At 33.4% G+C, this 6,478-nt stretch overlaps 1 non-coding gene across 1 annotated transcript; it reads right to left on the bottom strand.

Annotated features, from left to right (window-relative positions):
* Positions 1 to 6,120: 6,120 nt before the first annotated feature.
* On the bottom strand, positions 6,121 to 6,227 carry LOC150059144 (U6 spliceosomal RNA). Its single transcript, XR_016536745.1, has one exon. It is a non-coding gene; the product is annotated as a U6 spliceosomal RNA (small nuclear RNA).
* Between the last annotated feature and the right edge of the window lie 251 nt (positions 6,228 to 6,478).

Raw genomic sequence — 6,478 nt, 5'->3', positions numbered from 1 at the left:
GAGTGAACAATGTCCTTTCGTTGTTTTATTTCCCTAGTAAAGTAAGAAGTGATATAATATGGCAGTAAAGCATAGAAAGTTTGTTTTGGTTTGGTGTATTTGTTTATCTGAAATTTTGAAGAAAGAGAATAACATGTAAAAAAACAGCAGAGAACATGAAAAGTTAGTAAGGGAGAATAGTAATACTTTTGATTCCTTGCAGCCAGATTCTCTTACATAGATGAAAAGATGAGTATAAAAATGATGATGAGAAGAAAAAAGCAAAAGAAATAAAAATATAAAATGTATGTAATTATTTGTTATAATATTTATACTACCATATTATATTATTATCTCATATATATATAACATATATATATATAGAGAGAGAGATTTTTAAACATAAAGTAGTAATCAGAGGATATAGGAGGAGAGCAGGGAACTCTGTTGATAGAAGGTAGGTTTGTTTACATTGAGGAAAAATATATTTTAGAATGTCCAGACATACCTCCATTATATTTTATGAAGGAAGTGTGGTCATTGATTTGATCGAAGTTATGACCATGAAAATGACAATTGATACAGGATGAAAGACAGTATATTAGAGGAAAATTGGTTAAAGAATTGGTAAACAGGAATGTTAGATGAATTGTGGAAATGGATACCATATTACCCGTGACTCAATGCATGATTTTGGCAAGAGGTGAAAAACTTGTGTCAAGCAAATCTCCTTAATTGTTAAAAAAAAGTTAGAAAGTATTTTAAAATCTCTTATGAAGACATTAGACTACTTTTAAAACAGTATCACACAGCATGTTCAAAAATCAAGTGTGGAAGATTCTATAACATAACTTTCACTTTCTATATAAATGGCTATTTCTGATTCCCACACATACGTGAGGAGAAACAAAGATGAAATGAAGCTATTTGTCATTTCAATCATAGGGTTACTGCTTGTTAGGTCATTCCATGTAGACAACTTTGTCAAAAACGAATTGAATATTCCATGGATTCCTAGTTTCTCCAGAGCTTTTAGCATAAAGGGGTGTTGGATCTTGTGAAATGCCTTTTCTGCATCTATTGAGACAATCATGTGATTTTTGTTCTTGCTCCTGTTGATGTGTTGAATTATATTAATTGATTTGTGTATGTTGAACCAACTTTGCCTCCCTGTGATGAATTCTGTTTGATCATAGTGTATAATTTTTTTTGATGTGTTGCTGCAGAGGGTTGGCCAGTATTTTGTTGAGAAGTTTTGCATCAATATTCAACAAAGAAATGGGTCTGTAGTTCTCTTTCTTTGATGAATATCTGGTTTTGGCATGTGAGTTATACTGATTTTGTAGAATGAGTTTGGCCAAGATCCTTCATATTCAATTTTGTTGAAGAGCTTGAGGACTATTGGTGTGAGCTCTGCTTTGAAGACCTTATAATAGAATTCAGCTGTGAATCCAACTGGCCCTGGGCTTTTCTTAGATGGAAGGTCTATTGCCATTTCTATTTCAGTGCTTGAAATAGGTCTATTTAGTTGGATTGGGTCTTCCTGGTTGAGAGTGGGTATGTAAATATTATCTAGAAATTCATCCATTTCTTTTTTTAAAATAATTTTTATTGTGATTAATAGAAGTGTTATATTATATTCACCAGATAGAAGGTGCATAACCTCACAAACATTGATACCATTTCTCATGACATGGTCCCCACTTCCCTCCCACCCCCCTCCCTGCTTATCTTGATTCCCCACTTCCCTATCCAATTTCAAATAACCAATTAAGCGCATATAAAAGATATCAGATAGGGGCCGGGAGTTTGGCCTAGTGATAGAGTGCTTGCCTAGCATGCACGAAGACCCGGGTTCAATTCCTCGGTACCACATACATAGAAAAAAGCCGGAAGTGGTGCTGAGGCTCAAGTGCTAGAGTGCTAGCCTTGAGAAAGCCCAAGGACAGTGCTCAAGCCCTGAGCCCAAGCCCAGGACTGGCAAAAAAATAAATAAATGAATAAATAAATAAATATATCAGATAATAAGGTGAAAAATTGTAACAATATGAGATAAACAAGGGATGGCTAAAGAGATGAGTGATAACATAGTACATTAACATTCCTCAGTATAATAAAGGCTGTGTATGACAAACCCACAGCTAGCATTTACTTAAGGATGAAAAGCTAGAGCCATTCCCTCTAAAATCAGGAACAAGACATGGATGCCCATTCTCTCCACTCCTCTTTAAAATAGTATTAGTATTCCTAGCCAGAGCTAGGAAGGGGAAGTGAAAATTTCCCTCTTTGCAAATGACATGATTCTGTATTTAAAGAACCCTATAGACTCCACTCCAAAGCTTCTTGAGCTGATTCAAAACTTTGGCAAGGTAGCATGTTATAAAATTAACCCTCAAAAATCAACTGTCTTCCTATAAGCCAACAGTGAGAGGAATGAGGCAACAATCAGGAAAGCAACTCCTTTTGCAATAGCCTCAAAGAAAATAAAGTACCTAGGAATTAATTTAACTAAGAATGTAAAGGACCTTTTTGATAAAAACTTTAAAAACCTCAAAAAGGAAATTAAAGCAGAACTGAGGAAATGGAAAAACCTCCCATGCTCCTGGATTGAAAGAATCAACATCGTGAAAATGGCAATCTTACCAATGGCTATCTACAAATTCAATGCAATACCCATCAATACCCCAATGTCATTCTTTAAAGAAATAGAAGAGGCAATCCAAAATTTCATATGGAATAATAAAAGACCCCGTAAAGCAAAAGCACTTCTTAGCAGAAAGAACAGCGCAGGTGGAATTTCAATACCAAACTTTAAACTCTACTACAGAGCTATCGTGACCAAAACAGCTTGATACTGGCACAAGAACAGGCTTGAAGACCAATGGAATAGAACTGAGGACTCAGATATTAACCCACAGACCTATGGCCACCTAATCTTTGATAAGGGAGCAAAAAATAAATAAAATGGAAGAAAGACAGCCTCTTCAACAAGTAGTGTTGGCAGAAATCATTAAGCATCTGCAGAAAACTAAAGTTGGATTCTTCTTTGTCACCCTGCACTAGAATTAACTCCAAATGGATCAAAGACCTGGAGGGAAAAACAGATACACAGATAACTTTACAAGAAGGAATAGGAAATATGCTAGGTCTCCTTGGCACAGGTCGAAACTTTCTTAATAAGGACCAAGAAACACAACAAATCAGACAATGTCTGGACTTCATTAAACTACAGAGCTTCTGTATGGCAAAGGACATAGCTAGCAAATTAACTAGAAAGCCTACAGAGTGGGAAAAGCTCTTCATTAACAATACAACAGACAAAGGCCTCATATCTAAAATATATCAACAGCTCAAAAAATTGAATCACTCGTAACTAATCTTCAAAGAAACAACCATCCCATTAAAAGATGGGCCAAAGACTTAAAGAGAGTCTTCTCTGAAGAAGAAACAAAAATGGCCAAGAGACACATGAAGAAATGCTTGACATCCCTAGCAATAAAAGAAATGCAAATCAGAACAACTCTAAGATTCCACTTCACTCTAGTTAGAATGGCCATGAACAAGAAATCTAATAACAACAGATGCTGGAGGGGATGTGGCCAGGAGGGATCACTACTACACTGTTGGTAGGAGTGAAAACTCATTCAACCACTATGGAGAGCAGTATGGCAGTTTCTCAAAAGACTAAATATAGAGCTCCCCTATGACTCAGCCATTCCACTACTTGGCATTTACCCAATCGTCCAGAGACAAGGATAGACTAAATCCACTAGCACAACAATGTTCATTGCAGCACCATTTACCATAGCAAAGATATGGAACCAACCTAGATGTCCCTCAGTTAATGAGTGGATCAACAAGATCTGGTATTTATATACAATGGAATTCTACGCTGCTATCACTTCAGACAATAAATGTTGCTTGACATATGTTAAAGCCTATTTTTGTTTCATTTGTATTGGCTATACAAATAAACCAGTTTTTGATGTATTCATATGAATATATTGGATGAAATTAGCTTTGTCTTCATTTATTTAATTATTATCTTCTTAGGTTTTGTCTTTGATATTACAATCAATCTTTCCTGCTAGAATGGTTATTTCACTTATATGAAATCAAAACTTGTAAGAATATTTTACCATCTATATAAAAATTCTTATATTCTACAATCATAATACGAATCTACTAAAGAGTCATAAATTTTCTAGGATATTGCACCGTTAAATACTGCACATTTACTTTGATTCCACCATTAAAATTATTTTTTTCTTGTTCTATGATCATCAATACTTCAATTGTTTAAGGTATGTTTCCAGATTTTTAAATATCTAAACTAATAAATCTGTATTTTATTAAGGTAGCATTTTAGAGGACTGGTAGTGATTTACAAGGGGAAATAAGTTGATTAAAGCATCAAGAACATTGACAAATGCACTGAATTAGGCTTTAAATAACAAGTTTAACACACTGGTGTTGTAAAATTGGTTCTATGTATCTTTTAATGATTTCAAAATTATGTTTGTGTGGGCGGGGAGTTTGGCCTAGTAGTAGAGTACTTCCCCAGCATGCAGGAAGACCCGTGTTCAATTCCTCAGTGGCACATACATAGAAAAGGCAAAAGTGGTACTGCGGCTCCAGTGTTAGAGATTGCCTTGAGGAAAGCCCAAGGATAGATAGTTCTCAAACCCTGAGTTCAATCCCCAAAACTGGCAAAACAAATGTTTGTGGGGCATAATTTAAATCAATATTATTTTATTTTGAAATATTTTATTTTAATTTCTCAATTAATTGAATTTAGATAGTGTATATTAACAGTAAAAATTAAAAGAAGAGTAAAATTAAAAACAACTCTCACTACCTTTCTGCACTTTTGTTTGCATGTGTTTATATTGTTTAGTTTGTCCATTTGTATACCACACACACTATAAATTGATCATGTTGCAATGTTTACTTATACATACATTGGCTACCTATAGCTATGTGATCTATATCAGTTACACATACATAGTCAATATGTGCATAGTGGTGGTAGTACAAAATGTAGATTTTGAATATCTATCCCAGAGTTCACAAGAAGTGATGGCAATCACATAGATGTCATAACCATCATGAGAAATCATGAAATCTCTGAACATTAAATGTAGCTAGGAAGTCAGTCCCTTGACTTCTTCTACCTTGAAGTTCAATATACTGTTTGAAGTCCAATATTTTCCTATTCCAGTAGCTATTTATTCAATAATTTAAACCAAATAACCTATTATTTTTTAATTACTGAATTTTTAAATTTTATGAAATGTTTGCAGTATTTTATATTTTAGGTTTTTTAGGGGAGTTTATTGTGTTTTGCTGATGCTTTGGTGAAAAAATTGTAGTCAATAATTTATACACGATTAGACCAATGCTGGACTAATATAGAAGTTTTATACTGAGTTATCTCTTGGCCATCTGTACTAAACTGGAATTAAGATTTAATATGCAGTTGTTTGTCACACATATGCCACTTATTAAAAGTAAGAACACATTAGTCCAATTAATAAACACGTATTTGTTCTAAAGAGAAAATTTAGAAGAGTATAAGTAAAGGTGCATATCTTGGTATAAATTGTAAAAAATGTAAAAAAAAATGAAGAACAGAACAGGCATACTGCATATAAAAGACATTATCAGATTATACTCTTTAGAACTCAATGGCATTTCAGCTAGATATTTCAGATTTAAATCTGCAAGAGTTCCAAATGAAGGTCTTTCCAAATGCAGGGATTTTTGATAAATACAATAAATACTCAGGTAGGAATAAGTTATTTTGGAATGTAAAGTAAATCTGAAAAGATTGAGGTCACATCCTGAAGTGATGTTCTTTCTGAAGACATTTTGCCTTTGTGAACATTACAAAATGTGATTGGAAATGTTTAGTTCGTTATAAATATGTCTAATTGCTAATAGTTTCTATGTTCTAGGCATACACTATGCATTTTAATTCAGTATTCTTTTCATGATTCTGAAGTTCTCATTGCATAAAAGCTTTTCCAGAATGATATTTTTAAACAATTTTATAGTTTTATTTGACACTCATTGGTTCTCATCCACATTGACTGTAGATTTTTGAATGTGGTAACAAGGATGTAGGTTACCAGAGTATAGAAAAATATGGAACGCTTCACAAATTTGCGTGTCATCCTTGCGCAGGGGCCATGCTAATCTTCTCTGTATTATTCCAATTTTAGTATATGAGCTACTGAAGCAAGCACCAGAATGATATTTTAAGAGAACATGAAACGATGTGTTTACATCTTAATTTACAAAGTTCAATCAATTCAAATAAATTTTACATAGTCATAAATTGAAGGACCTTTAAAATTACATTTATCAGTTTCATGGCTTTTGATTAAGAAATATGTCCATAATGTATTAATATTTAAATTGCTGACATATATCATACATTATATGTTAATAAATTAAAGGTTGATTGCCTTGAATAGACTGGCATTTGGAAAATAAA

Source organism: Megascapheus bottae, chromosome 9 (genome assembly GCF_031878675.1).
Source record: "Megascapheus bottae isolate mThoBot1 chromosome 9, mThoBot2.hap1, whole genome shotgun sequence".
In the NCBI taxonomy this organism is placed as follows: domain Eukaryota; kingdom Metazoa; phylum Chordata; class Mammalia; order Rodentia; family Geomyidae; genus Megascapheus; species Megascapheus bottae.
Note: the sequence above shows the minus strand (reverse complement) of the source record. Positions and strands in the feature narration are given on the sequence as shown.